The following is a 22,154-nucleotide window of genomic DNA, read 5'->3' on the forward strand; positions in this document are numbered from 1 at the left end:
GAAACAGTGAGATGACTAATGTAGCTAGAGTGGGAGGTTCAGTCTTTGGAGTAGAAAAGATCAGTTTGGAGAAGTAGACTAGAAGCAGCCTCTGGAAGGCATTCAACAAGTCAAAGAATCTAGTGGCAGGATGCAGTCTCTAAAGGGGTTTGAGGAAGTGATAAAGTGAGGGCACTCTTGGCAAGACTGATTTGACAGAGCTTTTCACAATGATTTTGGGGGGAAGACTAAAATGTAATTTCCTCATAGAAGAATACAGCAGATTAGGTAAAAGAATATAGGATGAAGCAACGTAGCAATTTACCTTTCTTTCCAGTTTTCCACAAAGAAACAGAATTTGGATTTGCTGAAAATAGCATGGATCTTACTGCTAGTAGGAACCACTCTGACGAGAGAACGGGTAGGGTAGGGGGTTTGTTTCATTCTCTGCCCCTATGAAAATTGCCCCATTTGCCTGAGTTACAATCTAACAGATGTAATGCTTTCTACAACTATACATTTCTCTCTTCTTCCATGAAGGCTATTCTTAGGGCTAGGAAATACAATTCTAGAGGACTAAGTTTTAGGCCAGAGAAATTTTTTTTTCTTATAATTTTTTTAAGTAAGGATTTTTGAGAAGCTAAGTAATCCTTGGGTTGCATCGGCAATTGAAGATTCCCAGGAATCAAAAATGGTACCAAACTATTCATTCATTCATTAAATATTCATCAAACAAATACCATTTGCTGTGTCTAGACAGTGGGAATACAGTAAGGTCCCTTTTCCAAATAATAACTCTCTGGGCATTGTAAAGGGGTTATTTGAGAACACAATGGCAGTCCAGGGCTACACAATTTACGGTTAGTTGATTAAGACATTCTGAACAGACTTGGAAAATACCGAACAATAATAAAGAAAAGACTAAGATCCTTTATATAATGTATTATAAGTGCCAGAAAAAGCATATGGTAACATAAGTTTTTTTTTTTTAATTACATTTATAAGCTATCACTATTTAGAGCTTATTTAAGCCACTAGATGTATCCCAAGCTCCTAGAACAGTACTGGCACACAGAATATACTCAATAAACATCAGTTAAATGGCACTGTTGCATTGAGTCGAGTTCAAAGTGAGGTGAGAAGGCAGGTATTACCCTCATTTAACTAAAGCAGCGAAGGCATCTCAGATGCCTGTAATCTAAATGCCTACTGAAAGGAGAGACATATCCAGGTATATGAGCTACCAATCCAATACTTTTAAAATCAGACCACAGTGTTAATTTGTGACATGGAATCTTGTGAAATCTTCACAAAGTCATTCACAAAAGCAATGCTCAAACTGTATACAGGATTCCTCAGAGACATGACCCCCTGAAGCTCCCAGGTTGGCTACATGTATTGATTTTAATTCCAAGACAATAGAGGTGTTTTATTTGTAAAATTTCTATCTTATAAATACCTAATAAGAATCCCCATTTAACTACATGCATTAATTAGAAAGACTTCTAACAAAATGAATCTGAGCTTTCACTGATCGATAATCACACACAAATGTTTGCTTCTCTAAGTCATTCTACTTTCTAGTTTACAGACAATTCTTAGAGGAAAAGTTTAGCTATTCACATCCCCTTTGTCTCTCTGCCTCGTCTTGGCCCTTGGAGGAGTCTTACCTGCATAATGTACCGGAATCTCTATCTTTGGCCCAATGACATAGTGACCCTCCTCCAAGCTGTGGGCAGTAATGGTGGTCCACTGGCGGCAGGAATGAATCAGCAGGTAGTCATTTTCCCGCAGCCCTTCTACGCACTCTCCTAGGAAATATAATTTTATATGAGAAACTCAGAATTCATCATCTGCTTACTCCATACTTTGCAATAAAATTTCATTAGTTAAAACTTGACTAATGCAGAAGTTGATAGTTCATCCCAAGATGAGATAAAGTTTACCTCTGAATTGGTTTTTTTTTTTAAAGGGTATTCCACACCAAGCTGACAACTGTACATAGAAGTCCATAAAAATGTTTCCCACTGATTTGCAAATAGTGGGAAATATCACTTATACCTAAATGATTATATTTTAATGATAATAAAACATTTATTAAGTGCCTAGGATACATTAGGTACTCTTTAGATGCTTTGCATATACTGTTTCATGTAATAAGATAACTTTAGGAGGTAGGTAAAAGGTAATGCTCCTTCTTTATAGGTGAGAAGAATCAAAGTTTGAAATGTTAACATGCCTAAAGCTCACAGATTTAATAAACTGAAATGCGAGGATTCAAAGCTAGGTCAGATGGATTGAAAGCTTATGATTTAATCACTACAATAAAGCTACAAAAATAAATAATTTTATCTCTGTTGAGAGAGTACTTTAAATGCTCACAGTTCCTTTTAAATTTTATGTTTGCCAATTTTCTCTGGCCTCCTACCAAACTTCTCAATCAATTAAAAATAATGATTTATAGCATACAAATGAAATTTCATTTCATTTTAATATTTTCTGAAGTAACTTTTCAGCATTTGAACTGACGACAAACTATTTCAAAAGAGAAACTCATTCCCTGAAACTTAAAAGATGTTTTTCTAGATGCTGAAATAATCCATCCCCTTAATCCTGGTTTAGTAATTTTAAGTGCTCAAAGAAAATACCTGAAAAGGTTAATTTTTTATATAGAAAACAGCCTTCCTTATTTTGACACTTACTATATTACAGTAATTAAGCTATTAGTGATTTAACTGTGTGTTTTGAAATGGCATTTATAGATCTCTCAAAAATTATTAAAAGTTTCAGTACTTTTGCAATAAATAGAGGAGACTGTAATGATCAACTCGGCTATCCCAACCTAAACTATCTAATTTGATTCCAAAACAGTAATGCAACAACCTTTAAAACAGTCTTGGCCTGGCATAGTGACTCATGCCTATAATCCCAGCACTCCAGCTGGGAGGACTGCTTGAGTCCAGGAGTTTGAGACATGCATGGGGAACAAGGCAAAACCCCATCTCTACAAAAAAAAACAAAAACAAAAACAAAAATTAGCCAGGTGTGGTGGTGCATATCTGCAGTCCCAGCTACTCAGGAGGCTGAGATGGGAGGATCGCTTGAGCCTGGGAGGTGGAAGCTACAGTGAGCTGAGATTGTGCCACTGCACTCCAGGCTGGGTAACACAGCAAGATTATGTCTTAAAAAATAAAAATAAAATAAAATAAAATAAAATGAAAAGATTAAAACAGTCTCAAAGCAGGAATACTTTATAGTACAAAATACAAAGAGTTAAAAACTTTATAAGAGGACAGGGAGAGAAAAGAAACAGATCTGGAAGTAGAGGTACATTAGCAGGAGGGGCAGAATCCAATTCATCAGGGGGGATTTTTCAAACCAGGCTCTGCTGTCCATCACCTCTTGAGAAGATGTGGCCTCCTTTTTTCAGAAAGATACTGCCTGGGGGCCAGTGGTACTCATGAGCCCTTTGTATCCCTCAACCACCTTAGGGCAAGAAGGAAAAATCTAGAACTGCTGCTCCAAAGGAGAAATCATTATAACCTGCTGCAGGAGTTACAAGCAGCAGGTTTAGAGTCCCACAGACCTGGTCTCAAGTGATGTTCTGCTACCCACCACGGTGTGGGCTTGGGCAGGAACCTCCTCCTGTCACCTGTGAGACAGGGTTCTTAATACAACAGGCCCTGCTGCACAGAGTGGATGTGGAGATGCACAGAGACAGTGAATGGAAAGTGTGTAGCACCAGGTCTAGCAGGTATTAGCAGTGATCAGGACACATAAGGTATTAATTTTATGGTATGCTTTTTTCCCCCTAAAATGTAATGCTTCTATAAATACTGTAATTCAAGTTATATTAACCTTTAACGAATTAGGAAATGACCTTCAGAGGAGTCGAGAAACTTGCCCAAAACTGCACAGCTTAGTAAGTGGCAGAAGCTGACTCTGGGGTCTCTCTCCATCTCTTTCCTGCTCTTCCAATGCCACAATGTCCCTTACCTTGAAAACCACTGACAATAATCCAAAGAACAGGGAGAAACTGACCTTTGGCTTCAAGTTTCATTCATTCCCTCAATCAATATGACAAGCACTGTTCCGAGTGCTAGGCACACACCAGTGAACAAACCCAAGATCACTGCCCTAGGGCACTTACTATCCAACAGGGAGAAAACAGCCAATACCAGTAACAAAAATAAGTAATTAAATGACAAATTAATTCGAAGGTGAGAGATGCTGGGTGGGGGAAGTAATGGGTAAGAGGATCAGGATTATCTAGAACAGGGGACAGTTCACACATTTATTTTTAACTATTCCAACAAACATTCATTCGTTATCCAACAAACATTTATTATTTTTTATGCAAATGGCAATGAGCAAGTGGGCAAAAATATAAAGAAGACTTGGTCTCTACATTCAAGAAGTCATTCTTGAGGGTGAGGTGGGTTCCTATGTAATTTTACATAAGAGAAGCCATGATGAGTGCTATGCAAGAGGAATAAGAAATGCAGAGCAGAGATCGGGATTCCAGCAGAGGAGATCAAGAAAAATGTGAAAGGGCAAATACAGCATGTGAGCTGCTCTTTCTCTGAAGAATGAGCTGGGCGTAGGTAAGAGAGAGGCAAAGGGGAACCACTGAAGGGTTTTGGATGAGAAGATGGCCAAAGCTCTGCTTTAGAAAAATTAATCTGGTGGAACTCTAAAAGGTGGATTGGAGAAGAGAGAAACCAGAGCCATGGGGTGTACACAGAAAACCCAGAGGCAGAACACACTGCCATTCAGGGGGAAAAACATGTTGTTTTCTGCAACTCAATTGTTGTATCATAAAAACTGTTTTAATTTTATCCCACAGTGGGCTCTAAAGAGGCAGCCAAGAAACAACTGCAGTCAAGTTAATCAAAATGAAAATGTAATGTTAAGTCCTACTGCTAGCTGGTGTAGTAAACACTCCAGTAAGAGGATTCAGAATGATTTTTAAAGCCATAAAGTAGTAAGAAACCAATGCCTATTTTTGAGCTTATGTATTTTTTTTTTATTTTAACTGAGCTGTGTGCCTGCTTTAGGCAAAATAAGTTCCAGAAAAATTGTCCAGAAATAAAACTTAATATAATCACTTAAAATATCCCAGGGTAGGCCACTAATAGAGACATTACACTAAATGAATTCATAAAGTAAACAATTTTGTGACATAATTATTCTGTTGCTTAACTACTACATATAATGTACTAAAATTTACATATTTAACTCAATGATGTAGTAAGGAGAAGTCTAAAAGAACTGCATGTTAAATTCCAAAATATGTGAATGCCATCCTGAAATTTGCCCACATTTAACATGCTTCTGGGATATGCTTGGATTTTACTTGCCCCATTTGACCTTGATCCTTTCAACATTAAGTCTTACCTACCTGTTAAAATAATTTTTAACACTAGGATAACTAGAATCCATGAAATCTGCAAAGTTAGTCTGCTTAAAAAAAAAAAGGATTCAATTTCAAAATCCAAAATAAATATTTATAAGCTGGACATGCACAAATGGGTAATTCTCTTTTCTGCTCCTTTGGCTTCTGGGCCAACAGATCTCCTGAGCCACCTTTCTGATCCCTGCTTGCTATTCTCTCTCAGTGCTTTCTCCTTGACATTTGCCATAACTGTAGGAGTTATTGAGCCTCCACCCCTTAGCCTGTTCACCCTGTCTCCTCTACAATCTTACATATTTCTCAAGAATTCAATTAGTTGCAGACAACTCCGAAATCCTTGTTAATACCAGTTGCTAACTTTTATTCTGAGTCCTATTCTGGACTTTATTTCCTACACATTTCTAACTAGATGTCCCTCTGCCCTTCATTAGGCACCATATATTCAATCACCACACACTTATTGAGGGCCAATTATGTTCTAGGACCTGGACACTTGGTAACAAACCATGTACCTGTGCTTGTGGAGTGGACCTTTTGGCTGGATTTTCAATCTTTTCTTTCTTTCTTTTTCTTTTATTGAGACAGAGTCTTGCTCTGTTGCCCAGGCTGAAGTACAGTGGTGCAATCTCAGCTCACTGTAACCTCTGTCTCCCAGCTTCAAGCGATTCTCGTGCCTTAGCCTCCCGAGTAGCTGGGATTACAGGCATGCACCACTACACCCAGCTAATTTTTGTATTTTTAGGTTTTACCATGTTGGCCAGGCTGGTCTCAAACTCGTGGCCTCAAGTGATCTGTCTGCTTCGGCCTCCCAAAGTGCTGTGATTACAGGAGTGAGCCACTGTGCCTGGTCTCAATCTTTTTATTCTCCTAATGTATTTAAATATTGTTGCAGATAACATTTTAAAAAATGAAAATGTAGTACTACTCACATGCCTTCAACAGTTCCATTCATACAGAATGAGGCCCAGTTCCATTCATACAGAATGAGGCCCTGAGTCCAATACTCAAGGTCCCCATGATTTATTTCTAATAGTTTACCATCTTATGTTACCCCCTCCCGCTCCCAGCCTACACAAAACCCAAAGGCACTGTTCCCTGCTTACATATATGCTATATTCTCACTTATATGAGCCCTCTGCTCACTTCAGTTTCCGTGCCTTGGCCTTTATCTCTCAATCCTTACTTACCCAGTTCCTCACCCTAACTCAAGTGCTACCTTTGTGAATGTTTTCCTGATCCTAATCTTTCTTTGTTTTTGTTTTGAGCCAGGTTCTCGCTCTGCTGCCTAGTCTGGCGTGAAGTGGTCCAATCACAACTCACTGCAGTGTCAACTTCTCAGGCTCAAGTGATCCTCCTGCCTTAGCCTCCCAAAGTGCTGGGATTACAGGTGTGAGCCACTGAGCCCAGCCCTGGTCCTAATCCTACTCATTTAAACTGCACTGATTTTATAGCTTTGCTTACAGTCTATGCTGAATTTATAAGTTTGTTTTAAAGCTATGAGTACACAAATCTTAGATCAACTTTTTAATGTTTATGTATTAATATTTAAATGCCAACACAATAAAAATAACTTAACCTGTAGAAATTACAAGCATTTTTTCCCCTTTTAAAACTGGTCTATACATTCACCAACTTTGAGAAACATGGTTGTAGGGAATAAGGAACAAAGGTATGCAGGACCATAACATGCTGTTAATCTTAATTTAGAATATTTCTCCCTGGACACTGAATCTTATTTTTTTATGCTGATTGTAAGTATTTTAGCTTTGTCCAAATTGTCATTACCTTCCTTACTGTTGAATGTATCTGAATTACCGCATAACTATAATGCCTTTATGAATTAAAGCACCCTTCTGAATTACTCAGGATGGTTGTGAATCAATGTAAGTAGTTATGTAACATCTGTCACAGCAGAACCCAAATCTCTATTAAATGCTTTTTTATTTTTAAACATGAAGAGGAAAGACATTCGGATGACTAAATATAATATGCTGATAATAAACTTGTTAGCTTAACTACTGATGAGTTTTCTTTTAAGGTTGGGATGAATCCAGAGAACAAAACAGACACATGCTCATGTTGGGTTTTTGGGTTTGTTTCTTGCCATTCTTATGTTGCACAAAACAAACCCCAGTTGACAGAACAAAGAAAAGGCAAGAATACGTGATTTTAGTTAACTCTGTAAGTTGTGTGCTCGTATATTAAGGTTTTTTTTTTTTTTTCACATTTGTGTTTCTTTGTACTTAGAGTATTGTATTTCGCATAAGAGTAACCGGCTTGGTAAACCATCTGAAGCTGTATCCCTGCAAAAAGCATGCACGTTTAATCCTTTCAACTCCAAAATACCTAACTTTGCAAATATATAATCTTATATGACAGATTATTTTTCTTTTTTTTTTTTTTTTTTTGAGACGGAGTCTCGCTCTGCCACCCAGGCTGGAGTGCAGTGGCCAGATCTCGGCTCACTGCAAGCTCCGCCTCCCGGGTTTGCGCCATTCTCCTGCCTCAGCCTCCGAGTAGCTGGGACTACAGGCGCCCGCCACCTCGCCCGGCTAGTTTTTTGTATTTTTTAGTAGAGACGGGGTTTCACCGTGTCAGCCAGGATGCTCTCGATCTCCTGACCTTGTGATCTGCCCGTCTCGGCCTCCCAAAGTGCTGGGATTACAGGCTTGAGCCACCGCGCCCGGCCTATTTTTCTTTTTAAAGTATGTTTTTATTCCTCATTAGCCTGATTTTTTTCTCAGCACTGTGGTAGAGCCTAGTCTATAGTAGTGGACATTTAAATAGTTGTTGACTAATATGGCTCCACTGAAATAATCTGGTTTGTTAGTACATATATAATAAGAATCAGATTGGCTGAACTTGATATTGTTTTTATCTGTCACGGACATAAACTGTTCCTTATGTCTTAGCTAGATCTATTAAACAATGAATAATTTAATAAGTTCTATGATTTCTGTCTTGGCACTTATTATAAATCTAATTTAACAGTTGTGTATTATTTTACCAACATCAAAAGGAAAGCTATTCAAGTTATAATACTGTACTTATTCTTCCTCTTTTAATAAATAGTGTGGCATAATTTTAATTATGTTTACTTGTCCTTTTCACATAGAAAGGAAACTTACTGAGTCAAATACCCAAACCACTGTACTTCTCTTACAATTTTTTTTTTTTTTTTTTTTGAGACAGAGTCTCGCTCTATCACCCAGGCTGGAGTGCAGTGGTGCGATCTTGGCTCATTGCAACCTCCACCTCCCGGGTTCAAGTGATTCTCCTTCCTCAGCCTCCTGAGTAGCTGGGATTACATGTGTACACCATCATGTCTGGCTAATTTTTGTACTTTTAGTAGAGATGGGGTTTTGTCATGCTGGCCAGGCTGGTCTCGAACTCCTGACCTCAAGTGATCCGCACACCTTCGCCTCCCAAAATGCTGGGATTACAGGCTTGGGTCACCAATCCCGGCCTTCTCTTAACAATTTAAACGTTTTTCAAAATACCTTCAATGGAAGGGGCTGACTACCAAGTAAGAGTCCTCTTCCTTCCAGGTGCACAGTAGACCACAATCCCTAACTGCCCTTGCAGTTAAGTGTGCCATGTCACTGAGTTCTAGCCAATGATGTGTGAATAGAAATGACATTTCCTACTTCCTGTCCTGGCCTTACCCATGAAAGCTGCTCATAAGCTATTCTCTGTGCTCTTTTCTGGACCAATGGCTAAATACTGATTCTCAGGAATACCTTGGAACAAAGTGAAGATAGCACAGCTGCAAGCAGGCCGGTTTTCTCAATTCATATGTATTCAAACAAACCACCTACCTATGCCCTGACCGGTCACATACTGAGTTGTTATGTGAGAAATACCATTCTACTGTGATATTATGCCTGTGATGTGTTACAGTTCTTCTTTTTGGTTAGGGCAGCTAGCCTACCCAAACTAAAACATCTATATACATAACCCTCAACACCAGCAGTCTTCTGATTCTAATAATCACTAAAGTTTTATTACACAGGCTGTTCTTTCTAACTATTCTTCACACATACAAACTTACCTTCACCTTGCAAAGGTAGCTTAGATTAAAAAATGCCATTCCTCATTCTTTTAGTTACATTTGATTCTATAAACTGAGGGATATAATTAAACACTATTTAATTAGCGTCTTCAAACATTATTTTTTATTTTTCTTTTTTGTAGAGACGGGGTTTCACCACGTTGCCCGAGCTGGTCTCAAACTCCTGGACTCAAGCAATCCACCCGCCTTAACCTCTCAAAGTGCTGGGATTACAAGCGTTAGCCACCGCGCCCAGCCTAGCATCCTCACACATTTAAAACAAATGATGTCTTAGTTGTTTTCCTGTCTTATAAACAAACAAGAACTGTTTACTGTGAGAATACAACATGACATTCTGGTAGTATTTCTCTGTCCTGATGGACTATAATCAAATTACATGATGAGTAAAGAAACGGTATGTGGTGGGGGGAAAGACGTGAAATCATAGAAAACTGCTATAAAACAATGAAAGAACAATCATGAAATCAAAAAATGAAAATGTTGTCTGCGAAAAGGCAGCAAGGTGTTCCAAACAGAAAGTCAAAAAAGAGGAGGAGAACTCTGAAAGACATAACCAACTGGCAACTAACTTTTAAGAGGGAGAAATGATAAAGTGATAAGGAAGGATGTGGTTATAGGACATCACTGAAGTATAGGTAATAAATGAAGTCAATGGAAACTGATAAAACCAAAATGTCTTCAGTGGGAAAAGAAAGCTCTTGCAACAAGAGAAGAAACTGCTTTTAGCCCAATGGTTGAGGTATTATAAGAAAGTATAAGACTGAAGAGGAAGGAACAGACACTGGTATCAATCAAATAAAACTATCTGAAGCCACCTGACGATAAAAGCTTCCTGCAAAGCATGGTATGGATTTTAAAAAGACAAAGTTTCTGGACAGATACCAGGAATGTAAAAGAAAATCAGTGTCCTAAATCTGAGCAGCCACAATGAATAATTTTATTACTATGCTAAAAGTCACCTCTAACATTCAGCTATCCCAAATGATCCCCCAACACTATGCAAGTGCCTATGTTTCTACTCTCATTCACTTCAACAATGCAGCGCATTACTGGGTGCTGTTATTTTGTGGATACTAAGACACGTGGTGCTCTGGAAAAACAACCACTATAGACAACAACAGTGGCACTTGAGTTTAGTTGCTGTCCTGTTCTAATCATGTGTACAAATGAGAACACAGTTGCTTGTCTCAGGGCCAATGGTCCCTGTGTGTGAGAAGGATCAGCAGCCTTAAGGAAGACGGTGACAGTGGTTCTGAGTGGAGGCTGCAGTGAGACGAGAACTCACCATTGCACTCCAGCCTGGGCAACAAGAGTGAAACTCTGTCTCAAAAACAAACAAACAAAACCCCAAAACAAATAGATTCCTTAGGATTTTCTGTATGCAAATTCATGTCATCTCTGAAAAGACACAGTCTTACTTCTCCTTTTCCAAACTGGATGCCATGTTTTTTCTACTTGCCTAATAGCCCTAGCTAGAATCTCCAGTACAATGCTGAACATAAGTGGCAACAAAGATCTATCTTTAAAGAGAATGGGCCCTTCTTTTCCCTCTTTATTCTTTCTGACAGATGGAATGTAGATGACATTACTAGAGTGGCAGCGACCATCTCAGATCTTAGGACTGGAATTGAGGCCAAGAAATAGCAACAACTGAGAAAAAACCCTGGGTCTCTGCCATCCTGAGCAACATCCACCTCAGATCTCCTAGCTAGACTTCACTTTGGGTCTCTGTGATTTGAGTCCAAGCTGAAATTGATGCACAGGAGCATTTAAATAAAGTTTAAATATTGCAATGCCTGCATGACTCAATCAAAATATATGAACTACTTCCAACACACAAAAGTAGAGTTTTGTCTTTTTTTTTTTTTTTTTTTTTAAACCAACTTTACTAAAGGTGTCAATCTAAGGAAGTACTGTCTAAGCCTGGTTCTAGATTGTAAATTTTGAACAAGGTTTGGTATCTATTTTTTTTCAACTTCAAAATAATTCCATTGGGTTTACAGTATTTATCAATATTATGCTTCTAAATATATTCTTTCAAGCTTCCTAACTAGTTTCTGATTGTAGAGGCTGTATTACTTTTGCTAACTCTAGATTACTTCAGAAAGCCAAGATTACCCTAAAATCACTAAAAATATTGTCACACCTTTAATAAAAAAAAACTCCTTACTTGTGTCTATTTACAAAAAAGAGGTATTTGTTAACTCACAATTTGAATGGTTAAATTCGTATATATTATATGCTTTGATTCTAAGTTATTGATAAACTAAGTCAGGGGCATAAGTCTAAATGGGGTGATATCAAGTATCCCCAATGCAGAGAGAAAAACAATGAGTGCTTTTATATTAATGGCAAAAAATTGTGAGGAATACAGATGAAACATCTGGCCTGGAATTAACCATCAGCAGGAGAACTTAACGTCAGCATTAATACCTGACTGATATCAAACAGTGAGTACAACACAAATGGAAAGCCACTGCACAGACTGTGGCTTCTGTACCCATTTGACCATTGTTAAGACTAAATACCCAGTAACCAACTCTCAATTCCTTCTCTTGTACCTTAGGCCTTAAACATGCAGCACAGAAATTCTAGTGCAACTCATGATTAGGAGCTCCCTGTTTTCTGAAAATGTCCAAAAATTTAAAAGCAAGCAACTTAACTTTTGGAAGCAGAATCTATATGCCAATCAAATCAGAAAGGTTTTTTCCTTTGAATCCCTCGAATATTTTTGTTCTGGGAAAACATTCTGATTAAGTTAAGCTATGTATCTGCTGTCATATAATGTTGACTAATCTAAAAGTGACTTCTAATTCCTATATTTACTAGAAGTATAAAATGTTTAGAAAAGTAATGACAGAATAAGTGCTAAAGATGCACTTAAGTCCCCATAGCACCTATCTTTCCTTGGGGTGTACACCATGAAACAAGCAGAAACCCTCATCTCCCCAATTAGCCTATCAGCTCTTTAGACTCAACATCATCTCTTTTTCTGCTGTTTGCATTCCACAAGACCACTAGGCAATAGAGCAGGTGTGTAAAAACTGCTTTCTACATGAACTATCTTAGGTATAAATTGGTGAATGTTCATATCAAATACATCTAAATATAAATTAAGCACTCAGATTTTAAACATTTAAGCCCCTCAAAGAAAGCAGAATATATACGAAAACTTTTTTCAAGTATTTTCTATTGATATCTTCCTACCTTAAACATCAAAAAAGCTACATTAAAATCCCATTTTTGGGTGAGTACTTTATTCAAAGGCCCAAAGACTATAAACTTGAACTCCAAGCAAGTGAAAGAATTTTGTTTCCACATTTTACAGTTTACTGTGAAGTCCCAGCAAGAAAAGAAGAAAATCGAGATTAATCTAGACAAAGCAATATGTGGTAATGAAGTCAAAGAACTTCAAGGTGAAATCTAAGCAAAAAGGAATGCATGATACAAAAGAGAAAAAAAGATTAGGGATATATTATTACCTCTTTTCAAATGAACCCTTGGACAAAAGACTCCTTTCTCAACAGTAGAATGACCAGAAATTATATATAACAGACTCCTGCTGTATGAAACAGAAGTATGCCTTAATTCAAATCTGAAATTTTACACCCTGAAATACTGAACTGTAACTAATATTTAAAAGATAAGATTTCTACACCAAGCAACTTTCAGAAAAACAGATGAGCAACTGCAGTACCAGTATTTCTGCAAAAAATATACTAAATCTCCTAGCACAAGACATGACACATACCATGGAATATTTCAGGCAGGCAGGTGAGACAGGGGGCTCAGATTTACATAAGAGAATTACTCTTTGAAAATCCATTAAACTACAATATAGAGACATTCCTCTCAGTAAGTCTGATACATCCAGTTTGTCCTCCACTGTTGGACAGGTTGTAAGATGATGCATTTGGTGTGTGCAATGTGTGTATCTGTAACACTGTGTGAAGAGATGCTCACACCATAAAAGGCACACAGAAGACAGAGAAAGTAAGAGAATCACAGAAGCAGACAGGTGTCATCTCAGGCTATACCAGACACCAGAGGCCAAATGACCAGCCATGTTTCTAAGATCCCAACCTCTCCATTCCCAACTCTCTGCTTCCAGTAATTTAAATGAATTTATTATTCTACCTGGTAGGTGAGACACAGTGTGCATTCTCTCAGAAATAGCCTAGGATTGGATTTACAGCCAGATTTAGTTGAAACTGTGGTTTATTTATATTTATTGATATATTTTTAGAGACAGTCTCACTCTGTTGCCCAGCCTGGAGTGCACTGGCACGATCATAGCTCAATTGCAGCCATGAACTCCTGGGCTCAAATGATTCTCCTGCCTTAGCCTTCCAAATTGCTGGTACTACAGGTATGCACTGCCACACTGGATGTTTTTTAGTTTTTGTAGAATCAGGATCTCTCCCTATGTTGCCCAGGCTGGTCTTAAACTCCTGGTCTCAAGAGATCCTCCCACCTTGGCCTCCCAAAGCATGGTTCTATTATTAATAACTATATGATCATGGGTAAACTACTTAACATCTTGAGCCTTCAGTGTTCTCACATTTAAAATAATAGTATTAATAATTACATAAGGAAGTTGAGATGCTTTTATGAGTATAAATATAAAGGACTCAATATAGTACTGTGTAGATAGAAGTCTCTCAACAAATATGACTTCGGTTTTTTGTTTTGTTTTGTTTTGTTTTCAGACAGAGCCTCACTCCATCACCTAGGCTGGAGTGCAGTGGAGCAATCTCGGCTCACTGCAACCTCCGTCTCCCGGGTTCAAGCGATTCTCGTGCTTCAGATTCCTAAGTAGCTGGGATTGCAGGTCAAATGTTAGGGATTTTCAGTGTCAGTTTCAAATCTGGCATAGCTTCCTTTGAACTTTATTATGTGACAAACAAAACAAACATAAAATACAAGAGAATCAAATTATAAAATATAATTCATTGTACCAGAAGTTATACCAAATATATATCCTTCAGAAAAATATTTCAACTACGTATTTGACAGTTCGGGGGAGTCACTCACATTAAGTAGATTTCCAAAAATACTGCTTCGCCTTAAAAACAAAACCACATAAAACTTGAAAGAAACAAAGACTCATACAAATGTCAATGTTGAAAACCTAATGATGTTTCCAGTATCAATATTTAAAACCACTGAATTTTAATATTATCTGTACGCATAACAGAGGGTTAATAAGAAAAATGCAGACTATTTTATTTTGCCAGGTGGGTTGCCCTGAAGACAGTGGCTAGATGACATTCTACATCCATGACTTCAAAACGCACACAATAAAAAAGTTCAACATGAAAGGGCACTATATCCAAATAATGGAAATAAGCAAACACTAAAAAAATCCAGATCATTAAATTTTATAGATAGGTCTATAAACATATAATAGGCCTAAAAGAAGTAAAATAAGTGTCTCTGTTAAGTAGGGTGCAACTTCTTAAAATTGAACTGGAAAACAAAACAGCTATCATTTCTTTTTAAAACTCTAAAGATGAGGAAAAAAAAAAAACCCACCAAAACCAACCCCAAGAGTTTACAGATATTGACTGAAAGATATCATCAATTAAATTGGTACTGTGGTTAGTTACATTCCCAAGCAATTATACTGCTTACGAATAAATGACTAGTATACTTTTCTGGGGCAAAATGTAACAAAAGAAAATACTTTGACATTAGTCACACTTACATAGGAATATTTCCTAAACTTGTAATCTGAGACGTGGAATATTTATCTGGCTTAAGGGGAGGCAAGCTATAGCTGTGAGAGTTCATAAGTTTATTGTATACACATATACTTTTTTTAATGAAAAATCTATTTTAATGACTGAAAGTGTATAAAAATTATAGATAAAAGGTCGCTATTTGCAAAGTTTAAATTACATTAAACTGGAATAACATTTTAAGGTTTTCACAGACAATGACAAAATAAGGGATCAGTACAGCTTGGCTCAATAAATTAAGGACTCTCCTTCACCAAGATCCATCAGCAAATCACTGTGTCGACTTGATCCAGTGACTATTTTCTAAATTTCTCAGACAGACAAATAGATGAGTATACAGACATGAAGAAAGACGGCTGGAATATCATTAAGCACATATAAACATATGAGTTATTTTTTTTCAGACAAGGGCAACTAATTGAAGAAATTTACCTGAAGTAAGTGGTTACATTAAAAAAAACAGTTAAGTCATAAAACAAGTCTTAAAATATGCAAAAAAAATTGAAATAATATGAAGCACCTTCTTCTGACCACAACTGAATAAAACTACAAATCAGTAACAAGAAAAATATTCGAAACTATATAAACACATGGAGATTAAACAACATACTCCTGAGTGACCAATGGGTCAACGAAGAAATTAAGAAGAAAAGTTAAAAACGTATTGAAACAAACGATAATGGAAACACAACATACTAAAACCTATGGGATACAGCGAAAGCAGTGCTAAAAGGAAAGTTAATAGCAACAAGTGCCTACATCAAAAAGGAAAAAAACCTTCAAATTAATAACCCAGTGATGTATCTTAAAGAACTAGAAAAGCAAGGGCAAACAAAATCCAAAATTAGTATAAGAAATAATAAAAATCAGAGCAGAAATAAATGAATTTGAAATATAGAACACAATACAAAATACCAATGAAATGAAAACTTGGCTTTTCGAAAAGATAATCAAAATTGACAAACCTTTAGCCAGACTAAGAAAAAAGAGGGAAGATTCAAATAAATAAAATCAGAAATAAAAAAGGAGGTATTACAACTGATACCACAGAAAGTCAAAGGATCATTAGTGGCTACTATGAGCAACTTACATGCCAATAAATTGGAAAATCCAGAAGAAATGGATATATTCCTAGACACATACAATCTACCAAGACTGAATTAGGAAGAAATCAAAACCTGAACAGACTAATAACAAGTAATGAGATCAAAGCCATAATAAAAGTCTCCTGGTAAATAAAAGCCCAGGACCTGATGGCTTCACTGCTGAATTCTAACAAACATTTAAAAAGAACTAATACCAATTATACTCAAACTGTTCTGAAAAAAAAGAAAAATAGAGGAAGAGGGAATACTTCCAAACTCATTCTACGAGGTCAGTGTTACCCTGATACCCAAACCAGACAAAGGCACACCAAAACAAATCAAACAAACAAACAAACAAACAAAAAAACTACAGGCCATTATCTCTGATGAATATTGATGCAGAAAATCCTCAATAAAATAGTAGGAAACTAAATTCAACAATATACTGAAAAGCTCATTCATCAAAGCCAAGGGGGATTTATCCCAGGGATGCAAGGACAGTTCAACACACAGAAATCAATCCATGTGGCACATCGTATCAACAGAATGAAGGACAAAAACCGTATGGTCATTTTATTGATGTTGAAAAATCATTTGATAGAACTCAACATCCCTTCATGATAAAAACCCTCAAAACACTGGGTATACAAGGAACATACCTCAACATCATAAAGCCATATATGACAGACCCACAGCTAGTATCATACTGAATGGGGCAAAACGGAAAGCTTTTCCTCTAAAATCTGGAACACAAGTATGTCCATTGTCACCACTGTTATTCAACATAGTACTGGAAGTCCTAACTAGAACAATCACACAAAAGAAAGAAATAAAGAGCATCCAAATTGGAAAGGAAAAAGTCAAATGGTCCTTGTTTGCAGATGATATATGATTTTATATCCAGAAAAAAACTAAAGACTCCACCAAAAAATTATTAGAACTGATAAACAAATTTAGTAAAGTTCCAGGATACAAAATCAACATACAAAAATCAACAGCATTTCTATATGCCAACAGTGAACAATCTGAAAAATAAATCAAAAAAGCAATCACTTACAACAGTCACAAATAAAATTAAATACCTAGAAATTAACTTAACCAAAGAAGTAAAAGATCTCTACAATGAAAACTATAAAACACTGAGGAAAGAAATGAAAAGGACACAAAAAAATGAAAATATATTCCCTGCTCATGGATTTGAAAAATCAGTGTCGTTAAAATGCCCATACTACTCAAAGCAATCTACAGATTCAACACAATCCGTACCAAAATACCAATGTCATTCTTCACAGAAACAGAAAAACCATCATAAAATTTATATGGAACCACAAAAGACCCAGAATAACCAAAGCTATCCTGAGCAAAAGAACAAACTGGAGGCATCACATTACCTGACTTCAAATTATGTTAATACTACAGAGCCATAGTAACCAAAACAGCATGGTACTGGCATAAAAACAGACATACAGAACAATGGAACAGGACAGAGAACTCAGAATCAAATCCACACACCTACAATGAACTCATTTTTGACAAAGGTTCCAAGAACATGCACTGGGGGAAAGACAGTCTCTTCAATAAACAATGCTGGGAAAACTAGATATCCATGCAAAAAAGAATGAAACTAGACCCCTATCTCTTGCCATATACAAAATTCAAATCAGAATGGATTAAAGACTCAAATCTAAGACCTCAAACTATGAAACTACTAAAAGAAAACACTGGGGAAACTCTCCAGGACACTGGACTACAGATTTCTTGAGTGATACTCCACAAGCACTGGCAACCAAAGCAAAAATGGACAAATGAGGTCACAAAGTAAAAAGGCTTTGTGCACAGCAAAGAAAAGAATCATTGAAGTGAAGACAACCCACAGAATAGGAGAAAATGTTTGCAAACTCTTCATCTGACAAGGGATTAATAACCAGAATATATAAGGAGCTCAAACAACTCTATGGGAAAAAAATCTAATAATCGAATATAAAAATGGGCAAAATATTTGAATGGACATTTCTCAGAAGATATACAAATGGCAAACAGGTATATGAAAAAGTGCTCAACATCACTGATCATCAGAGAAATGCAAATCAAAACTACAATGAAATATCATTTCACCCAAGTTAAAATGGCTTTTATCCAAAAGTCAAGCAATAACAAATGCCGGCAAGGACATGGAAAAAAGGGAACCCTCATACGTTGTTGGTAGTAATGTAAATTAGTACAACCACTTTGGAGAACAGTTTGGAAGTTCCTCAAAAAACTAAAATTAGAGCTAACATATGATCTAGCAATCTCACTGCTGAGTATAGATAGAAAATAAAGAAAATCAGTATAACAAGGAGGTATTTATACTCCCATGTTTGTTGCAGCTCTGTTCATCACAGCCAAGATGCAGAAGCAACCTAAGTGTCCGTCCGTCAGCAGATGAATGGATACAGAAAACGTGGTACTTACAGACAATGGAGTACTATTTAGCCATCAAAAAGAATGAGATCCTGTCATCTACAAGAACATGGGTGCTACTGCAGGTCATTATGTTAAGTGAAGTAAGCCAGGCACAGAAAGACAAACATCGCATGTTCTCACTTATCTGTCGGATCTAAAAATCAAAACAACTGAATTCATGAAGACAGCACATAGAAGGATGGTTACAAGAGGTTGGGAAAGGTAGTGGGGGTGGGAGGAAGGTGGGGATGGTTAATGGGCACACACAAAAAAAGTTAAAAAGAATAAGACCCTCTTTATAGAACAACAGGGGGACTACAGTCAACAATATTAATAATTTAATTGTACATTAAAAAATAACTAAAAGCATAATTAAATGATTTGTAACACAAAGGAGAAATGCTTGAGGAGATAGATACCCAATTTTTCATGTGATTATTATACACTGCATGCCTGTACCAAAATATCTCATGTAGCCTATAAATATATACACCTACTATGTAACCACAACGTTTTTTTAAAAAATGAATATGAAAACCTTTCTACCCCATTCCAACTCTCCATCAACTTCATAAAATGAGAATATTTTCTTCCATCTCATATTTTTCAATATTTCCATTTCAATATTTTCTAGATGCAAAAGGAAAGTAGATAAAGTGTCTAAAAACACCAAGGAGACTAAAATAGAATAATCACATGCATGTAATACAGTAACGCATGTTCTTTTCCCCCTTGTGAGACAGTCAAAATTAGAGACTTTCTTCTTGCTATGCTTACAGAGTTCCCTGATGAGTCTCAGATGTCCATGGTGTCAAAGTCCATGAGCCAAAGTCAACGGCTCCTGGTTGCTGTGTACTGTAAACACCCTCTGTTCATCCCACACACCTCTCTCTGTTCTAGGGCTCAATTCCACCTCGCTCTGGAATAGCTACATACTGTTCTTTTGCTTGTTTTCTACATATGAAATGGGAATAACAGACTCACTCCAAAGGGTAAGGTGAGCATGACATAAAATCACCAAGAATTAACTCAGTAAAGTAAAAGGGAAAGAAACCTGTATCCTCAAATCATTTTAAGCATGATGATACTTTAATAAGTAACCTCTCAATTGAGAGGTTAAGGTCTTTCCTACCTGCCCCAGAGGTTGAAATCCACATCAAGTATCATAATACAACAGAACCAATAAGATCGAACTTGGGGTTTCAAAAGAGACAAGGGGAAAGAAATGAGTGGGGTTCTCTTTCATTCAATGCAACAGCGGCTGTTACGGCCACAGATGCGAAACATATTGTAAGCTTGAGAGATGCTAACACTGCAACTCTCAAGACCAATAATCAGCATCAGTAGACAGAAATGAAGAGAAGGATAATGTGTTAGTTTTGTAATGCTGTGCAACAAGTTACCACAAACTCAACAGCTTAAATATAGTCAGATGTCTAGCACTCCAAGGCTGGGCTCTCTACTCAGGCTGAAATCAGTGTCAGCTGGCTGCTTTCTCATCTGGAATTCAGGGTCCTCTTCTAAGCCCATTCTTATTGGCAGAATTCCGTTGTAGTTGTTAAGGCTGAAGTCCCTGTCGTTTTGCTGGGTATTCACTGGAAACTGCTCTTGATTCCTATTCTCAGGTCCTTGCCCAGTGGCCCCATCCCCTTCTCAGCACCAGAAAACCTGTCTCATGCTAAATCCCTCTCAGGCTTCAAGTATCTCTGACTTTCTCTTCTGTGACCAGCTAGGGAAATCTCTTGCATTCAAAAGGGCTTGCCTGATTAGGGTGGGCCACCAAGATAGTCTCCCTGCATGGATAATAAGCTGAATGCTTGTGTTCTCCCAAAGTGAGAAATCCTGACTTCTAGGGTGATGGTATGAGGAGGTGGGGCATCTGGGAAGTAAGTCAGTCATGAGGATAGAGCCTCATGGGTAAGATTAGTGAAGGGACCCCAGGCACCTCTCTCATTCTCTTCCTGCCACGTGATACAAGGAGAGGTCAGCAGCCTGCAATCTGCAAGAGGGCCCTCACCAGAACCTGACCATACTGGCACCGTGATCCTGGAATGCCAGTCTCCAGAACTGTGAGAAATACATTTCTGTTGTTTATAAGCCACCCGGTCTATGGGACTTTGTTATGGCAGCCTGAACTAAGACACTAATTCAACCAATTAGGGACGCTAATTACATTTGTAAAATTTAAATCCCTTTTTGCCATACACATAACATAATCTAGCATAACATCAGGGGATGAGTACAAGGGAGCCATTTCAGAATTCTGCCTGTCACACATGCTAATACAGGAAGGAAGCTCGTTATTTCAGTACAGAGTAGACACAGAATTGAAGAGAATGACAGGTCAAGTGCTGTGTTTATACAGTACCTTTCAAGAAGACTTTATGGGTAAAAAGCAACCAAAACCCATTTTATACTTTGAGATATTATGATACAAAAGCAGTTGTCACCTCGCCTAAGGTGAGTGGAAGAGCCACATAACGGCCCAGCCTACTTCATTTACATTGCCACTAGGCCAAAAGAACACACTCCACAGGCTCTGGAGATAAACAGAATCTTAAACTCAGACAAATTTAATTGAGAAATAAAAGCAGCCAAAACCTATTAGTCTTTCAGAATAAAGTTTGAAATAACTTTCAACAATTTCACTTGGCTTTTTAAAGTTAATTGAACAGAATTATCATAGCTTTAAATAGTTTTAAAATTATTACTCTAACTGTCATGCTGAGGTCTTGAGACTTCCTCTCTTTTCTCCTTTGACTGTACTTTTCAACCCTAGATAGGAAGGGGAAAGAAGAAAGGGAAGTCTTTCTGTTTTTTTGCCAAAAGAACTATATTAGGGACCAGAAAATATTTAAAAACAGGAGGAAAAAAAAAACAAAAAACAAAAAACCCTGCTGGCCACTGATACTGAGGGAAATGGGCACTATGATTTAAACTCCAATGCCATCTCCACCTCCTGGGATGCAGCTAATGGTTTCGACTGCTGCTGGGCACTGACTCCCCTACTTTATGGACTCACTATTCCCGACCCTGAACTGCCACCCTGGGGCACTCATCCATCCAAACGACCACCACTGGGAAACCATATACCCACGGGGAAGTTTGTAAAGAAACGTTTCCGTTTAATTTGCAAAGAACAGAATCCCGGCTGACGCAGTGGCTTACGCCTGTATTCCAATGTTTTAGGAGGCCAAGGCAGGAGGACAGCTTGAGTCCAGGAGTTTGAGACCAGCCTGGGCAACATAGTGAGATGCCCTTCTCTTCAAAAATGGAAGGAAAAAAAAAAAAAAAGAATCCTAAAACTGGATGCAAGAGAGTCACATAGTACTTAACTGCATTGGTTTAATAAACATGAACATTCTCTGCTGTGGCTCTGTCTTCATTACAGAGAATTCAACAACCTTGGGGCACCTAAG

The 22,154-nt window shown here is 37.5% G+C and overlaps 1 protein-coding gene across 1 annotated transcript in view; it reads right to left on the bottom strand.

Moving 5' to 3' along the window:
- The window catches only part of GAREM (GRB2 associated, regulator of MAPK1), a 172,897-nt gene that overhangs the window by 145,667 nt on the left and 5,076 nt on the right, over positions 1-22,154 (bottom strand). The window contains exon 2 of the mRNA XM_011974387.1: positions 1,650-1,790. The gene's annotated coding sequence lies outside the window, so the exon portion shown is untranslated. The remainder of the gene's footprint in view (positions 1-1,649; positions 1,791-22,154) is intronic.

The sequence above is a fragment of the Mandrillus leucophaeus genome, unplaced genomic scaffold (genome assembly GCF_000951045.1).
Source record: "Mandrillus leucophaeus isolate KB7577 unplaced genomic scaffold, Mleu.le_1.0 Scaffold145, whole genome shotgun sequence".
Taxonomy (NCBI): Eukaryota; Metazoa; Chordata; class Mammalia; order Primates; family Cercopithecidae; genus Mandrillus; species Mandrillus leucophaeus.